Source organism: Lutra lutra, chromosome 16, assembly GCF_902655055.1.
Source record: "Lutra lutra chromosome 16, mLutLut1.2, whole genome shotgun sequence".
Taxonomy (NCBI): Eukaryota; Metazoa; Chordata; class Mammalia; order Carnivora; family Mustelidae; genus Lutra; species Lutra lutra.
The window spans coordinates 23,633,318-23,649,201 of record NC_062293.1 but is presented as its reverse complement, the minus strand read 5'-3'; positions in this window follow the sequence as shown (position 1 = coordinate 23,649,201).

Sequence of the window (15,884 nt, the reverse complement as noted above, 5' to 3'; positions counted from 1 at the left end):
GGCTGAAATGCTCTTCGCATGTATTTGATTAAGTCGCTGCTGGCTTCTTTCTTGCAGATAAAAGCGATGCAAATCGATTGTAGAAAATTTCTGACAAAATTCAGAAAATTATAAGCTGCTCCTAATCTTACCACCCAGAGACAGTCATTGGTAAGCAAACTGTATTTAAATCCCTTTCCTGCTCTCAAGCCGTAACATGATCTCAAGATCACTTTCCCATATCATCAAATAATCAGTGAAGGCATGATTTTTGAAGTTGTTCCCTATTTAAGTGGAAGGCTACATGACCACTTGTTCAGCCCAGTCTCTATTTGCTGGCCTGTGAGGCTGTCAATCTCTAAATAGTGTCTGGGAGCCTCAGCCAACGTCCTCCCACGGGGATCTGAGCCCACGGGGGGAGCTTAGTCTTTTAGCATGAGAACTAAGAGTAGGATCATTGAGTGAATATACAAATGCTCTTTCTCAAATTTATTTGAATTCTAAAAGAAGTACCAGCTCCTTGGGAAGTAAAAAAGCCAAAGAAAATACAAATTCCCTGTAGACAGCAACAATTCATCAAATAACATTAGGAAAGAAAGCAGAGTCAGAACTGAGAGCATCTTCCTGACTCCTACTATCCCCATATCTGCTTTCATGGTCATGGTGGTAAATCGAGGCCCACTCTCTGTGAGGGTCCTGAGGAAAGGCCCTCAGACCCTTGAACCTCGGGTCCTGGAGGGGAGACCCCAGAGTGGGTTAGTGCAGGTTGGATGGAAGCTATGATGCCAGTGCCATTAGGACCCATGGTTCTAGAGGACAGGGCGCTGTGCTTTGCTTGCTTTGAGTGTCCGTGGTGGTGGTGGTGGGGGCTTTCAACAGGGAAGTCTGGGTTTCTCATGTGCTCCGGGGTGTCGATCTGTGTCTGTGCAAGAAATGCCCATCCTCTCCCAACCTTGTGGCATATAGGACAGGCGCCTCCCGTAGCCCTTTCCCAGGGCCTGGCTCTGGACCTGTTTGGAGGTGAGCCTAGGAGAGCTCCCAGGACCTCACTCCTGGTGCCAGGACTGAGCCAGTGTCCTATGAAGCCCTCTCACCTGGCTTTGAGCACACCCTAACCTGTCCTTCTGGCCAGAAATCCTCTTAGAAGCCTATATTGTATCTCCTTATCCACCATGTTCTGGGGGCCTCTGTCTGGGCCTGGCTGTGCCCTGCCACTCAGGGCTTGTGTTCTGGTGAGGTCCCACGGTAGATAACGATACTGAAAGATGTAGAGGGGTGTGGGGAGAATTTGGCCTTGATTTTGTACTTTTTCTGTGTAAAATGGGGCAATAGTGTTCACCAAGTAGACTGGTACAAGGATTAGAAACAAAAAGGCATATGAGGTACTTTGGCTCCTCCCCACTGTGTTCCTTCCCTTTCTGGAATGTCTTTCCACCTCCTACTTAAGGGACTTTGAGATGACGCCTATGACGGTGTTTGCAGAGATCTGAGTTTTTCACACTGCCTGTTGACAGTGGCGGGTCTGATGTAGTGGGATCCCTCCTGCTCCTTAGCTCTGAAGGCAGAGTTGACATCCCCCAGGGAACCCCTAGGGTGGGGTCACCCCCCCCCCCAACAAGGCAGGTGAAAGGGGAAGAGAGTCTCAACTCAGCTAGTTCCTAATTAAGTTCTCAGGTGTTCATCATTATCATAACAATTACGTTCTTTCTTTCCTAATGTTATTTGATGAGTTGTTGCTGTCTACAAGGAATTTATATTTTTCTTACAATGATCAATTTAATTTCAAATAACTCTGACTTTTGGTTGTGTGATCTGCTGTTGCCCCATCATACACACATATACAGCTTAGGGCGTGTCTCTCTCTCAGTGCCTATGGGAAAATCTTGAACCTTCTCTACAAAAGCTTCAACAGTGAGTGGCACCCCAGGGCAGTTAGACAAAGGGGGAAGGGGTAGGAGTTCGGTGATCTCTTTTGGACCCTTAGGATGGCTTTTATATTTTCCAAGGAGCTGGTACTTCTTTTAGAATTCAAATAAATTTGAGAAAGAGCATTTGTATATTCACTCAATGATCCTACTCTTAGTTCTCATGCTAAAAGACTAAGCTCCCCCCGTGGGCTCAGATCCCCGTGGGAGGACGTTGGCTGAGGCTCCCAGACACTATTTAGAGATTGACAGCCTCACAGGCCAGCAAATAGAGACTGGGCTGAACAAGTGGTCATGTAGCCTTCCACTTAAATAGGGAACAACTTCAAAAATCATGCCTTCACTGATTATTTGATGATATGGGAAAGTGATCTTGAGATCATGTTACGGCTTGAGAGCAGGAAAGGGATTTAAATACAGTTTGCTTACCAATGACTGTCTCTGGGTGGTAAGATTAGGAGCAGCTTATAATTTTCTGAATTTTGTCAGAAATTTTCTACAATCGATTTGCATCGCTTTTATCTGCAAGAAAGAAGCCAGCAGCGACTTAATCAAATACATGCGAAGAGCATTTCAGCCTGGAAAGGGTCCACAGACCCTGTATAAATGGTATAAAATGCTGTTGGCAGTGTCTCGTGCCTCCCACACCTCCCACCGCCCCCCACCTACCCCGCGCGCGCACACAGCCTTTTTCTTCCAAAGTGCGCCCGCCCCCAATCCAACCACCTCTCGACCCTCAGTCCTTTAATGTGTGGGACCCGAAGTGCCTTTTCCGTCCCGTCAGTAACTCTCAGTGGCCGGGGTGCGGTGGGCAGCTCTCTCTGCCGGGGGTGGGGGGGTGTGCCGTCTGGGGGGCGCGGTGCCCGTGTGCCGGTGTCGGGGAGGGGACGCGCCTTCGTGTGCGCGGAGCCTCCGGCCCCCTCGGCCCCGCCCGGGAGTCGGGGCTCCTGGCGCCCTCCGTCTCGCGTCGCAGCCGAGCTTCCCCGCCGCAGGCCACGGGGTCCGAGGACGGCGCCCCGCCATCCCGCGCGTCCCGAGCGCCGCAGCCCCGCAGCCCCGCAGCCCCGCAGCCCGGCAACCCACCGCCAGGGCAATCGGGGCCCCCGCGCCGCTGCGGCCAGAGGCGACCGAGGCTGCGGCGCGCCCGCTCCCTCCGCGCGTCAGAGGCCCCACACTCGGGCGTCTCCGGTCCTCGGGCTCCGCCCCGCGGCCACCGTGCCGGCTGCAGCCGATCGCCGGGCTGGGCGGCGCGGCTCTGGTCCCCCAGGGCTCCGGCGACGCCGGCGACCCGCACGCGCCCCGGGCACCGGGTGTCCGTGCCAGCGCGCGCGCTCAAGGGGATGCCCGGGAGCACCTGCCCATTTCTGCCCCCTGGGCCTTCCCCTTTTGTCCGCCGGGGCTTCCTGGCCTTGAGGACTGTCTGGCGGGTTTGGGCCAGGTTTCCCCGGGCGTGTGAGGTTGGGGGACAGCAGCTCCCACGGCCCGGGGGGCTCCCTAACTGGGGAGGGGATCCGTCAGCTCAGGGACAGAAGGATGCTGCGTTCTGTCTCAGAGACTGACAGTGAGGGCACCACAGAGATGGGGGACTCCGCCATCGTTTGAGAAGGAACTTAAGTTTCCACTGTCTTCTCTGTTCCGCCCCCAACTAAACTGTTTTTTTAGGAACTATTTCTGAGTTCCACCTCTGGTTGGCAGGATTCCTGTTCCTCTCATCCTTCTGAGAGGGATTCCATCTCCTGCAGGAACCAGACTGCCGCTGCATTGCCTGAGCTGGGAGACGTTGTTATCCGTCCCCACTCCCCTACCGGGACTTACAGAGGAAGAGACAGGCTCAGGGAGGTGACAGTGGCCATGTGTGGAAGCTGGGTCTGTTCTAGAGCCCGGTGTTTTTTCCTCTGCCCCCCCACTCCCCCTGTTCTGGGCGGCAGGGCCTTGCTTTGCTGGCTGCTGGAAAGGTGGCCTTGGGCTGGATTGTGGGGAGGAAGGGAGAGGAGGAGAGAGAGTTTGGGCTAGACCTCCCTTCCCTAACCTCCACCTTCCCAACCCTTTGTGACCCAGGGGCCTTTGTGATGTCTCTAGTCAGTCAGGAGTTCTGTACAGAATCAGGGCCTGGGCTTGTTCTCCCCACCTCAGCCATCACCCTCTCAGCAGGCAGACAGAAATCTCCATCCCACCACCTCCCCCTCCCCCTCCCCCTCCTTACAGCTCTCTCTGAGAAGCCATAGTTGAGGACCAGAGCTGGATACAGCTTACCCAGCTCAGACTCTGGTCAGACTCAGGTAGCTAGGGGAGGGGTAGGAGAAGAATCCGTGATGGTGTGTTAGGACCATTTGAGGACCCAATGGGTGAGCTAGCGGGTGGGTCTGACTCCCCCAGGGGAGGGGCGTCAGAGTGAGGGGACAAGCATATCAAGGCATGGAAACACCTGATGCTCTTTTTCCTAAATATCCAGTCAGTCCTCAGGATAGCAGGTTCAGGGACAGTGTCTAAGGTTGGGGATATCTAGGTCTCTGAGCAGTGAGTGTATTGGGGTGCACACAGCCTGAATTTGGAGGTTTCCATATGAGTCATTTATCATGACTGGGTAGCACTGTCACCCATTGTCACCCACTTGTGGTCTGGGTCTAACTGACCTGCTTTGGAATAGATACTCCAGTAGAAGTAAATGAAGGCCATAAGGCCATGGGCTCTCCATTATGAAGTGGACTCTTTTGCGCAATTGGGTGCCCTCTTGTGGATACTTGAGAAATTTCACTCTCTTTTCCGCTCCCCCCAGGTAGTTCCGGGACCATTTCGACCACCACCACCTCCACTAAAGGCCTATCCAGGGGTCTCTTTATTAAAGTCAAAAAGTCTTCTAGGATCCCCCATTGGATTTCCATGCATGAAATCCCAATACAGTCTGAACGAGCATTTGCATAGTACTTATTACGGACTTCACAAATAACAGCTCCTTTATTCCCTACAGCTAGCCTGTGAGGTAAGTACTATTATCATCTTTACTTTACAGATGAGGAAATTGTGGCCCAGAGAAGCTAAGTGGCTTACCTGAGGTCACACAGCCACTCTAGATTCTAGACTCTCGCCATGCTGCCTCTCACTGGTGTGGGAGGCTTCACAGAGCAACGCAGAGTCACACTCAGAAGACAGCTGTGTGTACAACAGAAAGAATTTCCCCAGCTCCCCAGGCTTCTTCTCTGACTCCCCCAGAGCTCACCCCACACACCCTTGGGAGGAGTCTGTCCCACCACGTGAATGGAGGATTGGAAGATTTACAAGAACCCCTCTTTTTGGACCTTTTTGGTTCTTTCTACCACTACTGGGGGGTAGAACGTGAGGGAGGAAGCAGGGCTGCTCAAAATTCAGAATCTCAGGGAGCATCAGAGTTCCCTAAGACAATATGGTGCCATCACTAACTGAACCAGAAGCCAGTGTAGATACATGCCAGTCAGGAGGCATCCACACTCTCTTTCCACTCTCGACCCTCTTGGCATGAAGCGGGTCCTGGTGAATGATCATAGGACTTGCCTCTCTTCTGAAACCTGAAACATGGGGGTGTGTGGGCTCAGAAGAACTCCACTTCTACCATGTACAGATAAGGAAATGAAGCCTCTTCCTAAGACCTCCACTCACTCACCACATGTTAGCTGACAACCCACTGTGGGTGTTGGGAGACGGGACACAGAACAAGGTGAAGAGCAGCTCTCTGCCTTTGAGGAACTCTGTCTAGCAAGCAAGAAACAAATGAGGAAACCATAATTGCAGTCAGTGTGCTGGTGTACAGGAAGCTGACTGCTACAGCAAATGAGACTGGACCCTGTTTAAGCGGGGGCAGGGAGGCTGTGAAGGAGGTACCCTTCGCGATTAGTCTTAGAGGGTAGATTGGGCTTCATGGAGGAAAGGGAGAGTACTCCTGGTTGCGGCTCCTTCATACATGCAACGTTCTGGAACAACAAGGCAGGTGCACGCAGTAGTGAGCTTTACATGGCTCCCACAGAGGCTGCCTAGGAAGAGGACAGGACATCGGCTGGCAGTTGGGGTCAGCTGGCAAAAGTCTCATTTGCCAGGCTGAGAAGTTCCGACTCAATGCAGTAAGTGCAGGCAAGGGCCGGTATTGCCCTCTCCAAAGAGCCTGGCTGAGGGGGTGTCCCGCCATGCTCAGAGGGGGCGAGGGACAGGGAGACAGGCACTGGGGACGGTTCGTCCAGTCAGGTTTTCATTAAACTGTTACGGAGTTCTCTATTAGAACTCTTTCCCTTACAAGTGTTAGAAACCCACTCAAAGCAATTTAAACAAAAAGGGAATTTGTTGGTTCGAGTACCTGGGGGAGGTCCTGTGAGAGAAGGAGTGAGAGAAGGAGCCCAGGAGCCAACGGAGCTGGAACTCAGGAGTCAAGGCTATCAGAACTCCTTCCCTGCCCATGTCTTTTCTCCGCTCATCTCTGCCTGGCTGTGTTCTGCAAAGACCCCTTTCATGTGGAGGCACTGTTGGCTAAGCGTCCGACTCCTGGTTTTGGTTCAGGTCGTGATCTCGGGGTCGTGAGATGCAGCCCCTCGTTGGGCTCCAAGTTCAACAGGGTGTCTGCTTGTCCCTCTTCCTCTCTCCCCCCCACCACCCTTTCTCTCTCAAATTTATTTATTTATTTTAAGATTTTTTATTTTTTATTTATTTGACAGAGAGAGAAAGATCACAAGTAGGCAGAGAGGCAGGCAGAGAGAGAGGGGGAAGCAGGCTCCCCGCCAAGCAGAGAGCCTGATGTGGGGCTCGATCCCGGGACCCTGAGATCATGACGCGAGCCAAAGGCAGAGGCTTAACCCACTGAGCCACCCAGGTGCCCCTCTCTCTCAAATTAAAAAAAAAAAATTAGGGCGCCTGGGTGGCTCAGTGGGTTAAGCCGCTGCCTTCGGCTCAGGTCATGATCTCAGGGTCCTGGGATCGAGTCCCGCATCGGGCTCTCTGCTCGGCAGGGAGCCTGCTTCCTCCTCTCTCTCTGCTTGCCTCTCTGTCTACTTGTGATCTCTCTCTGTCAAATAAATAAATAAAATCTTTTAAAAAAAAAAAGAAAAAAAAATTAGCCAAGGGAAGAAAGGAAGAAGGAAGTTCAAAAAAAAAGAAAAAAGAGGACTATATAGAGGTATAGACCACACAGAAAAGGCAGGTTTCTGTCATGGGCAAAAGGGCAAAATGTTTCGTAGTTCCTCGAAAGATGGACGCAGAAGAATGTTCTGTGCAGTGAGAGGAAGTGGCAAGTTCAGATGGCACGTTTGGTGGGGACTGGGGGGCGGCCATGGGTCAGTCGGGTCAGTAGATGACTGGATGCTTTGGATCTAGAGGTTGAAGGAAAAGATGAAGCTGCGGAGATCATTCGGATTCATCCCAGTGGATGGCAGCCGGAGCCATGGGAGGAGGCCGTCACCCAGCGAGAGTGAGAGGAGAGCTGCAGACGCAAAGCTGGTGAACACCCACACGGGCTGAATGGGTGAACACAGAGGACACAGGAAGGAAGACGTCTGTGAAAGGAACAAGTGCAGGTTAGTAACACATTGTGAGCAAATGCTCTGTCCTCCGCAGATGCACTTGTCTCTCATTTGAAACCATCCAGGGGATGATTACAGATTACAGATTACCTTCAAAGGAACGAAAATCAGATTGTCATCAGACATCTTATCAGCAACCTCAGTGCAAGAAGACAGTGGTACAAAGCCTGCAGACGGCAAAGGGAATGGCAAGACTACTAGTTGTCCCCAGTCTCTGTTCCCCCAGAGGCAGGCCAACAGGAGGGCGGGTAGATGCTACAGCAAGTGTGTAATTCTACTTCAGTAATACAACCTTGGGTTTTTAGCTGGGCACATCGCCTTCCAGAACCAAGGGTACATTTCCCACCTCCCTCGAAGCTAAGTGTGTCCAAGTGACTAAGTTCTGGCCGTCCCTTTCCTTCTTTGGACCTTCTCCCATGCATCCTGCTACCTGGAAAGTTAATATGAGGCCATCGTCTTGGACCATGAGGACAAGACAACATCTTGCATGAGTCAGAGTAGAAAACTGGGAGACGCCTAGCCCCCAGAAGTCTTTTACATGAGAAAAAAATAAACTTCAGCTTGTTGGAGCCACCGCTATTTTGGGTCTCTTATTTATAGATAATCCTAACTGATATTAGGGGGAAATTATACCCAGCCAAAATGTCAGTCATGTATGGGAATAAAAGAAAGTCATTTTTACACAGGTAATAATCCAAAGAGAAGTTAGGAAATAAACATTTAAATATATTATTTATAATATATATGTTATAATGTATATTGTCTGGGATACAGACAAGGGTCTCACTTAATAACCTTTTATTTTTTTATTTGGTGTTACAAAAATGAGCACTTGTTATTTTTGTAAAAAAAATTTAAGCATTTATTTTTTTTACATTTTTAAAAAATTTATTTGACAGAGAGACAGCAAGAGAGGGAACACAAGCAGGGGAGTGGGAGAGGGAGAAGCAGGCTTCCAACTGAGTGGAGAGTCTGATGCAGGGCTCGATCCCAGGACCCTGGGGATCATGACCTGCATGGAAGGCAGATGCTTAACAACTGAGCCATCCAGGCACCCTAAACATATATTTTTTAAAGAGAATGAGGAAGGGAAAATAACAGAGGTTTACCATCTAGAAAATACCACAAGCAGAATGACCGGACCGGCAAGGACTCACTTCCCTGGCAGTGAAATCAGGTGTCTCTTAGCAAGTCTGATTGCCCCTGATTTTGACTGCTGTCTGGATTTATCTCATCCGTTGTCCTCCATGGCCAGTTTAAAGAGAATTCCCCTCTCGGGAGGTGTCCTGCTCAAGTGCCCCATTTCCTGCTGGCATAGTTAGAGTTGGAATTATCTCAGGGCTGAGCAATCAGAGCCCCCATTTGCCAGGCTTGGGATTTCTCTAGTGATACAACTCCCTTAAATCCTGGTTGGCTGTCTGCCATTTCAATTCCTAGGGATGCCATGTGCAAGTAACCAATGCCAGAAATCTTGCCCAGTCATGAAACTTGATTCTGAGCCGGTCTCTTGTGGTTCGTCTCTTAGCAACAGGCTCTGACGATCCATCTAGGCCTTAAGTCAAGGTTCTTCCTTGGTGTATGGACTTCTGGGGTTTATAGCATTCAAGGATGTTTATAGCATCCCTTCTGGACTGAGATCTTGAATTTCCTTTGGGAACCATCTCTGCCCATTTCCATCCTTTTCCAAGAGATTTAATCTGGGATTGCTTTCTGCCCCCATATCTAGAGGTATGTCAATCAGTATGTTCCCATCGACCCAGCCGAAATGATCGTTCAGGGAGGGACACATGATCTACAGCAGCCCCAATCAGAATAAATCACAGGACTGACTTTTGCTGAAAATGCCGGGACTTTTCTTGCTCTTCCTTCATGATATTGAATAAGGAAGCTTGTAGCTGCTGTAGGAGCTGCTGTCGGCCAAGAGGGCTGTGGAGACTATGAGTTAAGTTACCCAAAGTGGCATAAGAGGTATGAGGTAGGATAAGACAAAGATGGCGAAGATAGGGGGAAAAAAAAATAAAAAGATTATGATTACAATGGATTGTTTTCTCTGCCTCTTCCTAACTTTAGCATAGAAATAAAATTCAACTTTTGCAATTACATGTAGTACAGAATTATCTCTTGGTGGTCTTAGATCACTGATCACGAAGAGACTAGATGATCTTTCTTAACAAAGCTAATTTTCCAATCTCCTCTGTAAAATTTTTAAATTTTATTTATTTATTTTTTTTAATTTTTAAATTTTAAAGAAAGGTTTTTGTCACCTTGCAGCACCATACTGAAGACTGCCAGTTGTATATCGCATTCAATATCTGTTATTTTTCTATCAAATCCCCAGTGACCTCATTACCACTGGGAAGTATCCACTTTATGAGAGCCCAACAGTACAGTAAAAACGGTGGCCTAAATCCCACACAGGTCAGCAAAGACCGAGTGGGGAGTCTAGACTTCCAACCTTGCCAGGCTATAAAGAGGTGACTGACTCTTCTATTCTTCAGCCCACTGGACTGGTGTCAAGGCAAGGCTAAATATAAAGTCAGAAATTTCATCCCCACTGAGGGCAATCCCCACCCCCGACATACACAGTGTCAGCAGGAATGATGTACAGAACCTGGACATTCACCTCCACCTGAAAGTAAGGAAGGGATTCCACCTCTTTCTTTGCCTGAGCAGTGTCAGAGGAAGTCAGATAAAACAGAAAGATTAAATAAGATCCAACATATCAGAACATAATATCCAAATGTAGAAATTTCAGTAGAAAGTCACTTGTCCTATCAAGAACGAGGTAGTTGTCAAACTGAATGGAAAAAGAAAATCGGGGCGTCTGGGTGGCTCAGTGGGTTAGGCCTCTGCCTTTGGCTCAGGTCATGATCCCAGGGTCCTGGGATCGAGCCCCAAATCGGGCTTTCTGCTCAGCAGGGAGCCTGCTTCCCTTCCTCTCTTTCTCTGCCTGCCTCTCTGCCTACTTGTGATATCTGTCTGTCAAATAAATAAATCAATAAATCTAAAAAAAAAAAAGAATAAGGAGGAACTCAAAACATTCTCAGATTTAAAAACCTAGAATTTGTTACCAGCAGACCTACCTAAAAAAAAAAAAAAAAGACTAAGAGTTCTCTAAATAGAAAGAAAACTCTAAAAGAAGTAATTTTGGAACATCAAGAAGTAAGAACATAATAAGGAAAAATATGAGTAAGTTCAATAAGCTTTTCTTCTCTGCTTGAGTTTTCTAAATTATGTTTGATTGTTGAAGCAAAAATTATAACACTATCTGATGTGGTTTTAAACACACATAAAGGAGGGACACCTGTTGGCTCATTTGGTTAAGCATTCAATTCTTTTACTCCCTGCTGGTCATGAAGGCCAATGCAGGGCTCAATCCCAGGACCCTGAGATCATGACCTGAGCCAAAACCAAGAGCTGGCCACTCAACTGACTGAGCCACCCAGGTGCCCTTAAGCACCCAACTCTTGATCTCAGCTCAGTTCTTCATTTCAGGGTTGTGAATTCAAGCCCTGTGTTGAGCTCCATGCTGGGTGTGGAGCCTACTTCAAATAAACAAATAAACAAACAGGCAAACATAGAAGAAATGTTTAAGACTGTTATACTAAAAATGGGGAGAGTAAAAGGACATAAGGGTAGATAAGGTTTCTATATTTCATTCTAACTGGTAAAATAACACTGACTTTAAGACCATGAAAAGATAAACATAATGTGCGGACACCTGGGTGGCTCAGTCAGTTCAGCATCTGCCTTCAGATCAGGTCACGATCCCAGGGTCCTGCGATTGAGTACCACATCAGTCTTCTTGCTCAGCAGGGAGCCTGTTTCTCCCTCTGCCTGGCTCTCTCTCTGACAGATAAATAAATAAAGTCTTTTAAAAAAAGATATGCATAATGTATAATGTAATAATTAGAGCAACTACAAAAATAAACTATACAAACCGATATGCTTAAAAACACAATAGATGAGGTGGCTCAGTCAGTCAGGTGTCTGCCTTTGGCTCAGGTCATGATCTCTGGGTCCTGGGAATGAGCCCGACATCAGGCTTCCTGCTCGGTGGGGAGTCTGCTTCTCCCTCACCCTGAGCCCCTCTCCCTGCTCATTCTCTCTTTCTCTCTCTCAAATGAGTAAGTAAAATCCTTAAAAAAATAGCTTATTAATGGAACGCCTGGGTGGCTCAGTTGGTTAAGCTGCTGCCTTCAGCTCAGGTCACGATCCTGGGGTCCTGGGATAGAGTCCCACATCGGGCTCCAAGCTCTGCAGGGAGCCTGCTTCTCTCTCCACCTCTGCCAGCTGATCTGCCTGCTTCTACACTTGTTTTCTCTCTCTGACAAATAAATAAATAAATAAAATCTTTTTAAAAATAGTATTAAAAAACCACTATAGAGGGACGCCTGGGTGGCTCAGTTGGTTAAGCGGCTGCCTTCGGCTCGGGTCATGATCCCGGCGTCCTGGGATCGAGTCCCACATCAGGCTCCTTGCTCAGCGGGAAGCCTGCTTCTCCCTCTGCCTCTGCCTGCCACTCTGTCTGCCTGTGCTCACTCTCTCTGACAAAAAACAAAACAAAACAAAAAAAAACCACTATAGAGATATCAAAATGGAATTTTTAAAAAAATTTTGTTTATTTATTTGACAGACATAGATCACAAATGGGCACAGAGAGGGGAGGGTGAGAAGCAGGCTCCCTGCTGAGCAGAGAGCCTGATGCGGGGCTCAATCCCAGGACCCTGGAATCATGACCTGAGCTGAAGGCAGAAGCTTTAACCCACTGAGCCACCTAGGCGCCCCTCAAAATGGAGTTCTAAAAATATATTCAAGTAACCTCCAGGAAAGCAGAAAAAAGAAAACAGAAATGAAAAACAGAAAGAACAATCCTCCAACAAAAAATAAAATGGGAGATTTAATCCACGACATAGCAGTAATTATATTAAAAATAAATGGCATAAATACACCAATTTAAAGACAGAGATTGGCAGAGTGGATGAAAAAAATATGACCCAACTATATACTGTCTACAAAAAATTCACTTAAAATATATTATTTTTGGCAGGTTGAAAATAAAAGGATGGAAAAATATAAATCATGCGAACATGAGGGGCACCTGGGTGGCTCGGTTGGTTGGGCGACTGCCTTCGGCTCAGGTTGTGATCCCAGAGTCCTAGGATTGAGTCCCACATTGGGCTCCTGGCTCCATGGGGAGTCTGCTTCTCCCTCTGCCCTTCTCCCTTCTCATTTTCTCTCTTACTCACTCTCTCTCTCAAATAAATAAATAAATAAAATCTCTTTTAAAAGTCACACGAACATGAAAAGAAATCAGAAGTGGCTATTTTAATATCTTAAAGTAGACTTCATTTTTTAAAAAGATTTTATTTATTGGGGAGCCTGGGTGGCTCAGTGAGTGCTCAGATCATGATCTCAGGATCCTGGGATTGAGCCCCATGTCAGGCTATCTGCTCGGCAGGGAGTCTGCCTCCCCCTCTCTCTCTGACTGCCTCTCTGCCTACTTGTGATCTGTCTGTCAAATAAATAAATAAACTTTAAAAAAAAGATTTTATTTATTTATTTGACAAAGAGAGCAGGAGAGCACAGGCAGGGGGAGTGGCAGAGGGAGAGGGAAAAGCAGGCCCCTTGTTGAGTGGGGATCCGGATTGGGGGCTTGATCCTAGGATCCTGGGATCATGACCTGAGACAAAGGCAGGTGCTCAACCAACTGAGTCACCCAGGTACCCCAGAACTGGTTCTTTAAAAAGATAAATAAAATTAACAAAACTCTAGCAAGAGGAAAAAAAACCCCTCAAATTATCAATATTAGGAACAAAACAGAGGATATCACTATAGACAATGAAGACATTAAAAGTATAATACAGAATACTGTGAATAACTCTACACATATAAATTTGATAACATAGGTAAACTGGACCGATTCCTAAAAAAACAAAACAAAACAAAACAAAAAAAAAACTACAACTAGCCCCATATAAAATAGGAAATTTAAATTGACCTACAACAATTAAGTTAAATTTATAAGATTAAAACTTCCAAAAATGAAATCTCCAAGCCAGATCATTTCACTGGAGAATTCTATCAAAAATTCAAAGAATAATATAAATTTCATACAATCTCTTCCAGAACATAGGAGGAAACAATTGTCCATTCATTTTAAGCAACTATATCAGTAATTACACTAAATTTAAATGGCCTACATACATCAATTAAAAGACAGAGATTACAAAAGAGACTGAAAAAATATGATCCATTTATATGCTGTCTCCAAGAGATTCATGTTAGATATAAGGACAGAAAGAGGTTGACATGAAAGGATGGAAAAAAACATTCTATGCAAACAGTAAGCAAAAGAGAGCTGGTGTGGCTATATTATTGTCAAAGTAGATTTTAAACTGTTTTATAAATTTATAAGAGACAAAGAACATTATATACTGATAAAAGTCTCATTAATGATAATAAACATATACACACAGAGGTGCCTGGGTGGTGGCTCAGCCGTTAAACATCTGACTTTGGCTCAGGTCATGATCCCAGGGTCCTGGGATGGAGCCCCGATTTAGGCTCCCTGCTCAGCCGGAAGCCTTCTTCTCCCTCTCCCACTCCCCTTGCTGTGTTCCCTCTCCCGCTGTCTCTCTCTCTGTCAAATAAGTAAAATATTTAAAAATAAATAAACATATGCACACCTAATAACAGAGCTCTCCAAATATATGAAGGAAAATTGACAGCAATAGTTGTCTGGGTAATGCTCAGGGGTTAAGGAGGTAGTGGTATCTGGAAAGGAGTGAGTAGGTCTATAAAAGGGCATCATGAGGGATCCCTGTGGTCATGGAAATGTTCTGTCATTTGACTGCATTAATGTTGATATTCAAGCTGTAATATTGTATTATAGTTTTGCCAGTGTGCCAGTACAAGAACTGAGAGAAGAGTATATGAAATCTCTGTATGATTTCTTACAATGGCATATGAATCTATAATTATTTCAAAGTAAAGTATTTCCTTTTAAAAGTGTATTATTGGCATAGTAATAGGCAAATAGATGAACAAAAGGGAGAAAATATCTAGAAAGATACATATGTATGCCTTGGAATTTAACATATGATAATGATGACATTCAAGTGGGGAACTAGTGGACTAGTTAGGTAAAGGTGAATAGGGACTTAATATGGGAACATATTAGGAATTACTGTTGATTTTGTTAGGTTTGATAATGACACTGTGGCTGTGTAAGGAAATGTCATTCTTTTTAAAGATTTTATTTTTAAATAATCTCTAACTGAATGTGGGGCTCAAACTTACAACCCTGAGACCAAGAGTTGCATGTTCTACCAACTGAGGCAGACAGGTTCCCCCCCAAAATTTCTTATTTGTAAGCGATGTAGACCACAATTTTTGGAGGTGAAATATCATGAAGTTCATAATTAACTTTATAATACAACTGGTGGTTGTCCTCACCACCAAGCTAGAAGCTTCACTTTCTCTCATCTTTAACCCTCTGATCAAGAATTGGTCATAAGCAAAGCTTTACAAGCTTTTGCTACTCATAAGGAGCCTGCACTTTAATACTTCACTAAGACCTAGGAATGACAGGATCAACCTTCTCACAGATCAGAAAATAATTTCCACAGGGGCAAAAGGAGGATGTGGTCTCTGTCTCCCCACCCTAACCCACTTCCACATCCTTTCACCTTGTTTCCTAATCATCTGATATTACTTTGGGATGAGCTGGATGTACATCCTCTCACTATAGGAACTGAATGGGCAGCATTTTCTTCATCCTCTTAATCACAATGATGTGATTCGCTTATTACGACTGGGATTGGATGTCTTAGTCAAAGTTTCCTTAGTAGTCCCAGACTCCCACTCCAAACTAAAGGAAAACTGTTAACACGTGGTTGTGGCTCAGCGACAAAGAGAGGAAGTTTAGTAGGAACTTAAGAGGAACTGGAACCAGGAAGTTCTTACTCACTCTCGCTCTCGCTCTTGCTCTCACTCTCACTCCCTCCCTCTCTTGTATTTTATTACTTTTTCTCTTCGCACATCTTTTGCTCCTGTCCCCACACACTCATTCTCTGCATCTTCATATATTTGGCTGCCCGGTTGCACCACAGTTTATACAACCCAAACTCAAGTGATATCCCAAACTAATGACTCTTTTTTTAAAGCTTCTTTTTTTTAAAATTTTTATTTATTTATTAGAGAGAGAGAGAGAGAGAGTACAATCAGGGGGAGTGGCACTACAAGATCCAAAAGAAAATTCCAGGGAATTATCATCATCAAAGAGATTTAAAAAATAAAAGAAATCCTTAGGAGAGATATAAAAATATAGGCCAGGATGAAGGGGAGATAGATGAGAAAATGTGGGGTTGAAAAGAAAACTAAAATTCAGTCGAAGAATTTAAACTCTCAATGAAGGCTCTAAAGAAAACCAAGTCAGTGT